Source organism: Triturus cristatus, chromosome 8 (assembly GCF_964204655.1).
Source record: "Triturus cristatus chromosome 8, aTriCri1.1, whole genome shotgun sequence".
Classification (NCBI taxonomy): domain Eukaryota; kingdom Metazoa; phylum Chordata; class Amphibia; order Caudata; family Salamandridae; genus Triturus; species Triturus cristatus.
The window spans coordinates 1,669,965,108-1,669,980,675 of NC_140591.1; positions in this window are offsets into that span (position 1 = coordinate 1,669,965,108).

Consider the following 15,568-nt stretch of genomic DNA (forward strand, 5'->3'; position numbering starts at 1 on the left):
GCAGAGTCAAAACCAGGCAGAGACCTTTTATCTTTGTATGCTGTTACGGACCTTTAACAGACGATGCTAGTTTGTATGAAGACTTGTTTCAGTCTCTATTGATGGTCTCAGGTGATATCGTGATTGGTGGTGACTTTAATTTGTTAATGGATCCGCATTTGGATACATCATCCCAATTATCCAAACAACTCAAACCGAAAGTCTTTCAAACCATCTCACATTATATTAAACTATTCGATCTCTCTGATCACTGGCGGGCTGATAATCCTTCTAAAAGAGATTATACTTGCTGGTCGGGCAGATTTAAATCTTCATCCCGCATTGATTTTTTTATAGCTTCACGTAACCTTAAACTCGGCTTTTGTAATACGGTGTTTAATGTATTCTCAGATCACGCTATGCTTATTCGGGAGTTCGTTTTTGGGGATATTAGAAGATCCCCTAAAAGATGGGTCTTCAATAGAGCTTATCTCAATGATGATAAATGGGTCTCTGAATTAAAAAACAAGATTCAAGACTTTATAACTCTTAATATGGGCACTGCCCGTATAAGTATAATTTGGGATGCCTTAAAGGCTTTTATTCGCGGATTCATTATAGCGAAAGATGCGGCTATGTTAAAGGTATCCAGGGCTCAAATCAAACTATTGGAATCTCGCATACAGACACTTAGCGTCCAAAGGCAACAAAATCCCTCACGATTGGTTAAAGAACAATTAATTGACGCTAAACATAAATATACTACTTTTTTATATGAGCAGGGCGAGGCATTCTTTCGTACCCATTATCAAAAAATATATGAAGAAAGTAATTTTACTGGGAGATTCTTGGCTTGGCAGGCCAAGGAACAAGCAGCATCTAATTTAATTCGGGAGTTAAAATGTCCGGTCTCACATCAATCAACAACAGACCCAGATAAAATAGGTTCGATAATGCATTGTCATTATCAAAATATATATTCACACCAGCTAAAAATCAACCAGTCTAAATTAAACTCCTTCTTACGGCAGGCTGAGATTCCTTCTCTCTCCCACCCCGAAGATTTAACCATGGCGGAGGTGTGAATTTCTGAGTATTTGTATATAGCATTACTGTATATAGTGCACCATGACATAGGGAAAGGTTTTTAGTACGTACCAGTTGACTATCCATGTAATTTTTTTTATGTGTTTTATTTTTTTATTTCTTTTTTTTTGGAATTCCTCCTTCCCGGGAAATAGGGGTCACGAATGGGCGGGTTATAGCACCCAGGGAGTAAAATGGGGGTTTCCTCTGGGGGGATGGGGGACACAGGGGGTGGGGAGCATAAGGGTAAAAAAGGAAAAAAAATGTTGTCCTCAGAACATTGCAGCTGAAGAGGAAGGAGTATGATAAGGTGAAGGGGGGAGAAAGTCAGGAGGTTCTTAGGTACATAAAATGGATAATGCCAAAAAAATAAGTTTCACAACCTGGAATGTTAATGGTCTTCGGGGGGGTAGAAAGACGCGTAGGGTGGTGGAATTCTTAAAAAAAAGTGAAGCACAAATTATTCTCCTACAAGAGACACATTTAGAGAAGCAGGAATGTAGAATTTGCTTCTCTAAGTTGAGTTGGGTTCAGGAGGTGATGTGTTCAGATCAAAGGGGGAGCACGAGAGGAGTGGCTACTATTATTATTAGAAACAACTCAGGAATTAGGGTGGTAAAATATGAAAGCGATGATACAGGAAGATGGATAGTAGCCACTATGTTGGTACAGAATAAGCCTCTCATATGTGCAGCGTATTATGGACCTAATGAGGATAATCAAGGGACCCTAGTGAAGCTTGAAGCGAGTCTATTAGAAACAGAAGCTCCCATAATCCTAGGAGGGGATTTTAATTTGGTCCTAAACAAAGATTTAGATAGAACATCAAGAGTAAAATATGTTGTCCCCCAAAAGATTTCGCTTAATTAAAAAACATGATAAAAGGGTTTAACCTGGTAGATATTTGGCGCTGTAAGAATGGAGAGATAAGAGAATTTACGTATTACAGCAAAAAATAGAGACATCATTCCCGCATTGATTACTTTCTCGCAGACCAGGCTCTCTTCGCAGATATAGAAACAGTATTGCATTCCCCCGCAATTTTATCTGATCATGCGCAGTGATAATGTCTCTAAATATTCATCAAAGCAAGGGGCAAAGGAGATGGACGTTAGATAGAATGGTTCTATTAGATGATGATGCTATAAGAGATCTCAAAGAGAAAACAGAAGAATATTTCCGGTTGAATATAGGTTCTACAAGTGAGCAAGTGGTCTGGGATGCTTTTAAAGCGTATTTGAAAGGAATTCTTAGGTCTATAATTGGGGGGAAAAGAAAGATGGCAAAACAGGATGAAGAAAGTAGAACCAGGGAGATTAAGATGAAAGAGAAAGCTTTGCAGAGAGCCTCCCTAGAAGGTACTGATAATATCCCTACCTTGGAAAAGGAGTTAGAGGATCTACAGGCTAAATTCCAGGCCCAGTTGGATCAAAAATTATTTGAGAAATGGAAAGTAAGCAAACTATGACACTTTGCCTATCGTGAAAAATGTAATTCTTCGTTGGCCTGGAAAAGTAAGGTAGACAGAGCAAGAAACTTAATAAAGAGTTTAAAAAGTAGGGAATCAGGTGAGGAGCTCTATGCGAATGTAGATATACTGAGGGAAGCTAGAGGGTTTATGAGTGATTTGTCCCAAGAAATGGTATTCCCAGACCCACAGAGTATTAATGATTAGTTAATGCAGGAAAATATTCCACAGCTAGTTGAAAACCAGAAAAGAACTCTTGGAAAGGAGATAACAGAGGAGGAGGTGAGGAAACAATGTAGAAAAATGGCCAGGGGGAAAGCTGCGGGCTAGATGGTCTACCAATGGAGATTTACATACCCCTCTTAGACATAGTAGTACCTATGTTTGTGTCATTATGTAATAGACTATTTATCTTGGGTGAAAACATCCCCAGCTCATGGTCTGAAGCCACGATTACTTTAATACTCAAACCCAATAAGGAGCCACAGAAGATCGATTCCTATAGACCGATATCTCTTTTAAACGTTGACTATAAGATTTATTCGGGTATTTTAGCAGTGCGTATGGCAAAGGTGATAAAAGAGGTGGTGCATTCTGATCAAAGGGGCTTTATCCCAGGTAGGCAATTAAATGAGCTAACATTCCAGATGATAGAAGCTATTGATTGTGCTGAAATGCAAAAAATATCCTTGACAGTAGTAGCAGTAGATGCTGTTAAAGCATTTGATCAAGTTAATTGGGGATATATGTGGGCAGTTCTTAAAGGGTTTAATATCTCAGTGAATTTGGTGCGGGCAGTGAAAAATCTATACCAGAGCCAAGGTATTGACCAATGGTGAACTTTCAAATTGGTTCAGCATAACAAGAGGTACAAGGCAGGGATGCCCATTGTCTCCACTTTTGTTTGATTTATACATAGAGCCCCGAGCTATTTCGATTAGAGCAGACACTATGATTTCCCCGTTTTCGTTCAATGGGTTTAATGTGAAATTAGGACTTTATGCTGATGATTTGATTTTATACACGACCAACCCAAAAGATGCAATACCTAATTTGATGAGGAAAGCTGAGGATTTTGGTTTAATTTCGGGATATAAAGTCAACATAGACAAAACCGAGATTATGTAGTGGAACCAGGATGCAGATATTCAGGGTGTAAAAACAAGAATGAGATATCTGGGGCTAATTATCACACAGAAACTGGAAGATATTTCAAGCGAGAATTGGAAGAAAGTAAGTCAGGAGGTATCTTCTACACTGTTGAGATGGGCAAATCTTCCGGTAAACATCTATGCAGGGTAAACCTTATAAAAATGGTCATACTTCCCAAAATTACGTTTCTTTTTAATTCAATCCCTTTGTCTTTTAAAAAAGAGGAGATAGCCAAACTACAGGGGAAAATCTGTAGTTTTATTTGGGCATCTAAGGGTTCAAGGATAGAGTGGAAGAAACTGCGGAGGAAACTGGGAGTAGGAGGGTTGGCATTGCCAGACCTGCTTGTTTACTGTTATGCTTTTCATTAAAAAAAAAATCGTATTCTAGCAAATAAGCCAGACAGGTCCTCCTTGGGGGTACTGTTCACAGCAATGCTTGGAGAGGTGGGTCCAGATAAACAACACTTTTTATTTAAGTATGGTGACCCAAAGTTTTTTTAAAAGGTCAGATTAAAGATATTGAGTACGGCTTTAAGAACCTGGTTGTATGTTCGGAAACATTTGAAAATTACTTACTATTCAATGAGGGCACCAATTTGGGAATCACCGGGGACCCCTGTATGTTTGAAAGATCAATTGAGTCAACCGCTAAAAGATGCAGGTATTTATTATTGGGCAGACCTCATGAAAGAGGGGAATCTAGTGAGTTGAGAGATGCTTAGTAGTCTGACCAAGGGAAAGCTCACAAGGTTCAAATACTATCAATTGGGTTCCTGGTGGGCAGCACAGGATTGGGCACAGGAGGAGGAAGATCCTAAGTCAGACCAGATTTCTAGAACAGAGCATTGGGAGAAGGAAATCTCCTACTGGTATTGGGCCGTTATAGATGCAGAAGATACAACTGAGGCTGATGTAAGGAAACTATGAAGTGAGGAGCTTAATGAGGAGGAAGTTGAAATCAGATGGGCAAAATCATTTGAAATGCTACAAGCAGTTGTGAAACCAGCTTCATTTAAGCGCAACCATTTATTTACTGCTCACAGAGTTTATTGGTCTCCGATGAAGTTAGCAAAGGATACAGGTAACAAATACCACTACCCAAGATGTAAGATAGAAGAAGCTGATGACAGACATATGTTTCTGGAATGCCCCAAAATTACGAACTTTTGGCTGGAGGTTTGCAAATTTCTGGGAGAGCTCGGAGGTAAACAAATTAAGGTAAGCCCTTGTTTGGTGTTCTTTGGGCTTTCGCCAGAGGAAGAGGTGGGCCAAGGTGCTGTTTCTAAACTTATTTTTTATGTGATGTTACTTGCAAGACGTGACATTTGTAAGAAGTGGAAGTCTGAGGACCCGCCATCCTTTGCTGAACCTTTAAAAAGCATTGTTATGATGAGTGAATCGGACATGGCCTGTGATATAGGGAGTAGAGATAAGGTCTGGACTTTATTGATGGATTGGAAAGAAAAAACAAGCGGGTCCAATGATAAAGCCAACGTGCCGGAGGCTCTGAAGTTCCCAGTGTTTACTCCCAAGGGCGGTACAGAGAAAGGGGACGGGTATCAGAAATAGCATTCTACATAAAGTAGTACTCCTTCCTCTCTCTGATGGTCATCACAATCAGTATAGAGAGATTGGAAGAGTCTTAACATGAGAACTGGCAATATGAGGACACAAACAAACAGTATCTTATGGTTGGGAAATCCACTTAGGCACTCCTTTTAAACTCTCTCTCAGATTATGAATTCCCGGAAGTAATAACTATGGGCACAATAATCAATAGTGCTTAATCAATATGTGTGAAGACCGAACATGTTGACCTACAACATCTATATCTCACACGGCGTGTACTTATTATTATTCCAAAAGCAACGCCATAAGACAAAGAGATGTTAAAGATATAAGGCCAAAACCAGCCTCTCAAATAACCCCATTCTTTCAATCATAATGTTATCGACATCGGTATTTCGTCATCTTCCTTTATTAATGAGACAGAAGCCAACAAATTATCCGTTATGGTATTCGTTCAAAAACAATCATCAGCAAAAGCTCCTTAGTAAATTATCGATCCATTTCCCAACATCTACAAAAAACAATTGCGGGAAATGTGGACATTGTTACTCTGCTTTTGACATACTGCTGTTAACATTTCGCAATGGGCCGCTCCGCACGTAGAGACCGAGCCTCTGGGAGTCCGTAAATATGCCAGAATGCCATTCAAATCTATCCCAAATAGGGATTTGGGGTCATCTTTGCCTTGAACAGTTTAATTTAATTCAAATACACAGTCCCCGTTACACTAGACGTTTAAAAGAAAGAAGCGTCAGGGACTCCTTGATGTGTTATTTGAGTTGCCCCGACATAAAGATTCATGTTAGTACAGGGAAAACACAAACAACAAAGTAGAAGTATCTCTCAACCCCTCTCCCATAGCCCATCCCAACTTTGAAACATAACCTTTGCCACCCCGTATTGTGACACTCACCTGTACTGTGTGCCAGACTGGTCCCGACGTGTAAAGAGACGGTGCAACCATTCGCTTGATCGACACTATCTATAAAACAAGCATTTGCAATGCAATAGGTCTCGCAGTTACGAGAGTTACAGCTATTGGCATTGTAAATAACAATGCCTTGTATTTATGTTTTTAAAACAAAAATAAAAGGCATTATTATTTGCAATGTCAATACAATAGCTCAAACAAGCCTAAATGCGAGACATATTGCATTGCAAATGCTTGTTGTTCAAAAGCCGTCCCTCCAGAGTCTGCATGGTAGTGGTATAGCCAGCAACCATTAATTCGATGTGCTGGTGATCGAAGTACATGCCCCAAAGAATGTGTCAGTGTGTGTCTGTTTAAGATTAGGGCTTGCCTTTTACGTGACATGGTGAGACCAGTGCTACTTCGGGTGTACAGTGGAGTGCATGCAGTCATGAAATCTTAGCTGGACCTGCAGAAATGTAAGAGTGGCACCTTCCTCCATATATACAGGGTGGTGTAGATGTCACTGGATCTCAGAGAGGCCAGTCATTGTGAGTTGTGCAGGCATGTGTTGCAGCGAGTGCAGTGCTGTCATCCTATGGCTATGAGAACAGGTCCTCGCGTGTGGTGTGCACGGCAGCCAGGCGGCACAGAACAGTGGTAAAAAACATCTATTGGAAACGTGCTGCTTTAAAAAATGAAAGTCAAAGGAGACACGCTGTGTTACGTTATTATATCTCCTTTGAAAGCACCATGGGGGAATACTTGTGAAATCACGTACGGCTCATGTTAGAGGGCAAAAGTATAATGTGCTCATATCGGGATTAGCAACATGCCTTGAACAGCAAACAAGACTAATTGCGTGCCGCATTTCAGCTGCATAAATAAACGTGACAGGGCTCGCATATTGACAACGCCCTAAATAAGCAATTTGGGTCATATTGATACTACTAACAGTCTCCAGTTCTGCAGGCCGGGACTACATGTCCCATAGTGCCTTAGTGGTGTTGTGAAAATATTGGAGGAGAACGCCTGCGCAGCCACTGACGTTCGTGCTTTTACTGATAAACACGGGTACTGCGCTTGAAACCAAGGGTGGGCTGGGTAGAGGAGGGGAGAGCAGCGAAGCAGAAGCGCACGAGGGCAGGGGGGGACAGGGAGTGCGGAAAGCATGGAGTACAGTGAGACCTCACAGAGGCAGCATACATTGCCAAAATCATATTTTTTGTAAAGCGGTTTATTGGTGTCAGAAGTTAACTTTAAAGTAGTCGCTCAATTACAGATCTGCAAGTGGCCCCAAGACAAGCAGTGTTAAGAAAAAAAACAAGACAAGCAGGATGTGGGATAAGGGACGGGGTGGCAAATGGCGTGTACATTTCACGGGCTCTTTGATGTTCGCAGTGGCCGCACGGCTCACTGAGAACATCAAAGCACCCGCAAAATGTACACGCAGGCTGCCAAATGGTGTGCACGTTGAAACCAAGGGTGGCTGGGTAGAGGAGGGGAGAGCAGCGAAGCAGAAGCGCGCGAGGGCAGGGGGGGACAGGGAGTGCGGAAAGCATGGAGTACAGTGAGACCTCACAGAGGCAGCATACATTGCCAAAATCATATTTTTTGTAAAGGGTTTTTTTGGTATTAGAAGTTAACTTTAAAGTAGTCGCTCAATTACAGTTCTGCAAGTGGCCCCAAGACAAGCAGTGTTAAGAAAAAAAACAAGACAAGCAGGAAGTGGGATAAGGGAGGGGGTGGCAAATGGCGTGTACATTTCGCGGGCGCTTTGATGTTCGCAGTGGCCGCGCGGCTCACTGAGAACATCAAAGCGCCCGCGAAATGTACACGCAGGCTGCCAAATGGTGCGCGCGCCCGGCGCACATGCACTGTGTGAAAGTGATCGCGACCACATCAAAGCGGCCATGCGGCCCGCGAAAGTGAAAGCAAACGGTGTGCAGGCTGCCAAATGGTGCGCGCGCCCGGCGCACAGGCCTGAAAGCACTCGTTTGCACTTCCAGATGCCCCATTTACAAAAGCTCTCGTGAGAGCAGCGCTAAAGCGCTGTCTCAGGCGAGACCTAAAAAGACGCATTGGACGTGCTTCGAAAAAACGGAGCAACGTAATTTGTGACGTCATATACGTAGAGTCACAGTACACGGCCATATTTGTAGTTCCAATCAAAACCCATCTCGCTGCGAAGAGTGGTAATTGTTGCTCTTTCTCTTAGCTGATTAAAGATTCGGTCTATTTAAAACATTTAGCATTGGGTGGTCTAATGTAGTTGAGCCGCCCTTGTTCAACCATTCATCACCATAATAATTGTCTCATCGACCAGCGGGCTATAACCCAACACGGTTTAATGTAATAAGTGGCAAAATTCAATAAGGGAACCCCCACTATAAATGTATATTTAAAAAAAATCAAATTCAATAAATCAAACAAAAAATCTAATTGGTGGCACACAATTAAGAAACAAATCTAAAGACATATACAAAAACAAACTGTTGTATTCTCTCACTTTCTATCCTTCCTGCCCTGTTGGTACATCACTTTCTCCCCTCTGTATTAGAACGTTCCTGGAGTTTGCTTTAGAACGTTGCCTGAGGACATGTCATACGGAGAGTGGATGACTGTTAATTAAGACACTTCTTCTTACCTGCTGCCTCAAGTGTCTTCATTACAACACTGGCATTCTTAGTGCACAGCTTGGCCCCGACTTCTTTGTGTGCCACCGTCGACTTCAAGGTGTCTACAACTTCCAGTGGTACGAAAAGTCAAGTCTCGAGAAATTGTGGCCAACAGCCTTCAGGTCGCAGGAATTTCTGCCAGTCCATTGCCGAAGCAGAAGTTTCTCTGGGAGCCTGTGCTGTCATGCAGCGTGAGCAGTGGACATCGGTGAGCAGCGACCATTCGCCCGATGGGTGCATGATGAGTACGTACCCCATCTGCTGCTGCGTCGACTTGGTACCTGTGACGTGGGAGGATTTCCTCAACACCAAATGGTAGTGCTGTTGACAAGGCTTTGTCGCGATCCAGGTGAACAGGCTTCTTTGTGGTGAGGTTGTCACCCTGAGAGAGCCAAACCCCATCTCTGGTGTTAGTTGGCTGCGTGTGGTGGAGGGGGAGTGTGGCACTCGCCGTAGATCTTTACGATCATGTGAGGTGCCAGAAAATCTGTCAGCGGAGCACTTCCTCATCCGGACTAGCTGGTATGTCCCTGAACCTGCGCATGAAGAGGAGCTGCCTTCTCCTCATTTCTTTCCTCTAAGCTTGAGGAGCCGCAAGTGTACCCTGTCAGCAGAGAACTTCACAGTTGTTTCTGGAACTGTCTTGGAGCCCACAAGCCAGGCACTGTGTTTCTTTATCCTCCTTGGGGGCCATCCTGCTTCGCCTGGTCGGAGAACGCTTTGCTGCCTACCCAGTCAAGGAATTGCGCATCAGTTTCCCTGGAGGCATATTGTGTGCACATGACACATGCGGTGACACACAGTTTGGCTATTTCTTCTACACAGCGGAAGCCTTCCCAAGTTGTATACTAAATTAGACACTGTGCTTGCACACGCTCTGCGCAGCGACACGCACACCTATAAGAAAATTCAGCATTTGCACCCTGTAGATGATACGGACTCCAGGAGAAGTCCTCCGTGATTAAGGTTGTATTGTACTCTGTCCCATTGTTAAACACCACCATGGCAGTACCACCAATGAGCCAACCTCCTACATTCCTCAATGAGATTGGAGAACCCGAAATTCACTGGAAAATTATTTGAGCCCTATTTGATTTCCATGGGGGGAGAGCGATTTTCTGCTGTTCGCAAACAACACAAGCAATTGCATAAATTAGGTACCCAAGGCAGGAAGATTTATGAGACGTTACCGGAACCTGAGGTAGAAGTAGAGGATGATGAGAAAGACGTCTGAGCTGGTTGTTGCTGGGGAGACGGTGGGGGGTTAAGCTGAGTAACCAAGCACTAATCCCCCAGTAACCCCTTCAGTAATTCCTCCAGTAGCTCTAGGGGTGGCAGTTCCAAAGCAGTCACAAGTTCTTACCCAGTCTAAGGCAATCACTGGCTCACCTGATGGGGATTGTTTTTTTTCCCTCAATGATGACACAGACTCCTTTCTCTCAAGTGAGGGAAATCTATCCAGTGACTCAGACTCTGTGGAGAGCTCATCGGTGCAGAGGGCGCTCGCTGCCCATAGGACTACTCACCAGAAGAACAGGCCCAAATCGAAATCTAAATCGACAATTAGTCCTTCAAATACAGATGCTGCCAGGAAACTTTTATGGGATTACTCAGCTATATCCGAGCTATATCAGGAAGATGGTGGAGCAAACGCACAGGCGGTACAGAATAATCCGAGCAGCCCACCTCAGACTCCCTCAATGGACCTCCTCTACACTACTTTGAAACAGATGCAGGAAGAAGCAAGGTCAGCGAGCCGGAGAGCAAAGCAGGCAACAAAGAAAATACAGGGCTCTCTTAGAAAGATGCATACATTTTTCGAGGATATGGTAGATAGGGTTACCCATTTGGAGGAAAAAATGGGAAGATTAGAGGATGATATTAGTAAGTGGCGGTCATTCAAGGAGACACAAGAGAAGGCGGTGGAGGATGTCCAATGGAAGCTTGAGGATTTCGAGAACTGCCAGAGGTGGAACAATATTAGGCTGCTGGGGGTGGCTGAAGGGGTTGAAGGCCAAGACGTCATGTCCTTTGTCATCACCTTGCTGAAAGGAGCTTTCACCAAGATGGATTCCTGGAACTGGGAGAATGAGGTGCAGAGAGCTCACCGGTTCCCTCTGACCCAAAGGAAAGCGCAAGGCGCATCTCAATCTGAAAGACCTAGGGCGATCCTCGTTTACTTTGGTAATTACCTTCTCAGGCAGGAAATCATGGACAAGGCAAAGCCTGATGCCAGACGGGCATTTGACGTCCAGACTTTTGCCAGGTTACTGTGGAAAGGAGGTGGAGGCTAAGGCAGCTGATTGCTCCATTTCAGGGACTTGGCTGTGAGGCCTATTTATTGTACCCAGCGCGGCTTAAGGTTATAGCCAAGGGGCAAGTTAGAATGTTTTTTTCCGAAGTTAAGGCCCAACTGTATTTAGCAGAACTGAAGGAGCAGAAGGGGAGACAAGGGTGGGGACTTTTCGGCAATAAGGCTCAGTCAGGAGTTTGCTACTTGAGATTTAGGGGGGCACAAAGGGGCACAAAGGGTGGATACAACGGGAAGAGGGGGGGTTGCGACTTGCTGCGGTCTCAAGCTGTCACACATAGGCCATTATTGACCTATTTGCCTGTAAGGGGGAGGGAGGGCTCTGGGGGGGAGAGATCTGAGGGGTGGGGGGCTCAGGGGACATTTGGGGGTTCACATGGTATAGCACAGCACGGCATCTGAGATTGGTGAGTAGACACACGAGGTGTGGCAAGACGATCAAAAATAATGTAGCAGGGAATCCAGAATGGAGGAAGAGGAATATGTGTATTGATTTGGTGGACAACTTGTTGGGACAGGTATTTGATGTGTTTTAATGAGTATACAGATTGCCTCAGTTTATGTGTGTGGGTTGAACGATCATCTTAAAAGGCAACGAGTCTCAGCCACTTTAAGATCAATGCGACTGGATTTTGTATGCCTGCAGGAGACGCATGTAGAGGGGACAAGGGGGTATCTATTGGAGCAGCTTGGGTTTCATTTGATTACACATTTGAAACAGGGGGCCAAGACTAGAGGTGTTGCTATACTTTCTAGAAGAAATGATGTTATAGTCAAAAGAAAACTGGAAGATCAATGGGGCAGATGGGTCTTGGTGGAATGTATAATAAACGACAAAACGGTTACTCTAGGGTCGGTGTATGGATCCATTGAAGATGATCCGGATATATTGGAGTTTTTAGATTTAGAGTTAGCTTCATGGCCCGTACCGGTTATCCTCTGCGGAGATTTCAATGTGAATGGGGTAGGGGGGTTGGGTACGGAAACAGGACATCTTTATGTGGGTCGTAAGAAAAGAACGTGTCGGGCAATTGTTAGTCTCGCTCGGAATAATTCCTTAACAGATGTATGGGCATGTTTGAAGCCCCATGATCCTGGTAGCACCTACTACTCCGCCCCACATAAGGTTTGTGTCAGGCTTGATTACTTTTTAATATCTAATTGCCTTCTGTTGAGAAGTCAGATCGAGAAATTGCCTCGGATTATTTCTGACCACAACCCGATAGTTTTAACATTAAAAGTTACGAGGGCAGCTAGGTGTGAGCGGATAAGGACCTTTGAGAGAGGATTACTTAAAGACGAAAGCTATCTCAAACACATGAAGGATTGGATAGTAGGCTATTGGGATATTAATAGAGGTAGTACTTCTTCAGGGGTTACTTGGGATGCTTTTAAGGTGGGTATCCGCGGGGAGACGCTGAGTTTTAGCTTATATAAACAAAAGCAGGATGAGTCAAGAGCGAAGAAGCTGTCTAAAGCAGTCACTGATGCAGAGGAGGAATTGAACTCAGCAACCCTCTCAGGGGCACCTCTGGAACAGGCGCTCCTTAAGGTTACATGGGCAAAGGCTGAAGCAGTGGAGAGCATAGCTAGTAAAGCGGCTGCTACTTATTTGACAAGAAAGGAGCATTGTCATGAATTAAGTGAGCGTGTTGGGCACACTCTGGCGGTGCGCACAAGACAGAAAGTGGCCTTAGGAGAAGTTAAGGGGATCTCGGATAGAAAGGGTGGAATAGTTATCAACCCTAATGGGATCCGAGAGGTTTTTAGGCAATTCTACGCTAGGTTGTATGGTGAGGATCAACCAAAGGATCTATCGGCTATCCAAGGGTACCTTAGGGTTATCTCTTCTTCTCTGCTTTCTGAAGGAGATAGGGAGGCTCTCAATGCACCCTTGGCTCCTGGAGAGATTTTTACAGCGCTGAACAGTCTCCCATCGGATAAAGCTGTGGGCCCCGATCAGATCCCCATCAAATTTTATAAAGCTTTCCAGGAGGTAATCAGTTTAAATCTGATAGATACAGTATTACAGGCACAAGTAGGAAATTCTGTTCCAAGTTCTTGGACAGGTGCCAATATAGTGGTTATTTAAAAAAAGGCAAATCACCTATAGAACCAGGGTCTTATAGACCAAAAACTCTCTCATGAACTCTGATGCAAAAAATTTCTCTAAGGCAATGGCCCTTAGGCTTTGTAAGGTTATAGGTGAATTAGTCAGCTCCACTCAGCATGGTTTTATCCCGGGGAGAGGTACCACACAGCACGTACGCAAAGTTATCACCCTTCTCGATGCCACGGAAGTCTCAGGAGATCCCATAGGGGTCATATTGTTGGATGCAGAAAAGGCATTTGATCGGGTCTCCTGGGACTACCTTTGGATGGCCTTGAGGCGGTGTGGTATCGGTGAGGGATTTAATAATGCAGTTTAGGCTCTTTAAAAAGCTCCTCAAGCCCAACTTAGAGTCAATGGAGGTCACACAGCGCCCCTGCAAATTAAGCGTGGCACTCGTCAAGGGTGCCCTTGTTCGCCGCTATTCTTTGCTGTATATATTGACCCATTAATTCGTAAACTGGAAGCAAATGACAGGATCCCCCCTATAATGGCTCATGGTCAAGATTTTAAAATGTTGGCATATGCAGATGACATTACTATAGTGACCCCATTACCCACTAGCGCTATAGCTGTTGTGGAATTAGAAGCCCTGGCATTTGGTCAGGTTTCCGCATATGCGCTAAATGGGCCTAAGATCCAGATAATTAAGAACAAGGGGGCAGTGTGTAATGATACACAAGTTGTTGACTCTGCTGTATACTTAGGGATTAGTATTTCGGCAGATTTGCATAAAACTGTTGATAGAAACATTGAGACTATAATATATCTAAAGCCAAAAAAGACCTTGATAGAATGCACAATCTCCACCTCTCTTTAGTAGGGCGGTGCAATATAATAAAAATGATTCTTTTGCCCAAGTTTCTTTATCTTTTTAGGGCAATACCACTGGTATTTGAGGCTAAATGGTTTTCGGCGCTGGAGCACTTAATTAATAGATTTATTTGGGCACATGGAAAAACCAGGAGGGCTCTTCGTTTTAGGTCTCTATCTAGGGCCAGGGGAGGTTGGGCTGTCCCAGATTTTAAGATGTACTATTGAGCGGCAGCCCTTCAGTGTATGTGTGGTCTGTTAGGGGGTGATGCATCTGATCCTCAGGTCAAACTAGGATCTATTGATTATATTCTATACTGATTGGTGGGGAGGCAAAGAACTGCTTCCGTAAATACACTGATCCTAGTTACTTTTAAAGAACCATGTTTACGACCTTGTTGGCTGCGTACAAAGTCTGGGCGTCATTCCGGAAAAAAAGTGGGCTTGGTAGGTTCAAAGCCTATACTCGGTTAGTTAGGAACCCAACCCTCCAGGTGGAAATATTCGCAGCCTCAGTAATGGTAGAATGGGGACAACGGGGAGTCCGGAAACTGGGTGATCTGATGGGTCCTAATGGAATCTTCCAGTTCTCTGATATGCAGGGTGCTTACGGTATTGACAGAAATAATTTTTTTAAGTGCTTACAAGTTCGGAGCTTCTTAGTGAACAAACAGGGTGGCCCTGCTGTGTTTGGTAAAAATAAGATATTGGATGGTATTGAGGGTGGTATAGACTGTACTATAGGAAGGTTCTTTTCTGAGCTCTCTGAAATGAAAGAGGATGATCTGGGAAAATATGGGAATAAGTGGGCAGATAAGCTTGGGGTAGATCAAGACTGTTTCCTTGACTCACTAGAGTTAGGACAGACTATCTTGTGTTCAGCAGGGCTACAGGCCCAGCAATATAAAACGATATACTCCTTGTATTATACACCCGCAAGGATAGCACAGTGGGGAGGAACCGCAGGCACTAGATCTCCGTGATGTGATAGTCTAGATGCAGAAATAGTTCACATTTTTGCATCTTGTCCTCAGTTGCAGCCTCTGTTGAGAGCTATAGAATTTTTTCTTGACAGAATTCTAAGAATTAAGATCTCTCTTACACCATCTTGGATGTTACTAGGGGTAAATGGTGATGATGAGCAATGTCTTTCGCAATATTTCCTATTTATGGCCATGTCGGTCTTGCGTATTTGTTTTACAACAGCATGGATAGATAAAGTACCTCCAACTTTTCAACAATGGCTTGCTAGGTTGCTCTCTGTGTATAATCTCGAGAAGGGGATTTATGCAAGGAAGGGCAAAAGGGGGAGAATACTCGGGAAACGTATTTGGGAACCTATCTTAAGCTGAAAGGAGAATTCGTAAAGTTTTAAGTTATACCTTTTTCTTTTTTGAGAATTAACTCCCATGATTAGTGGGGATGTTAACTTTATAGTTGGGAAGAAATAATATTTATTTCTTAGTTTATTTTCTTTTTTTGTCTCTAGC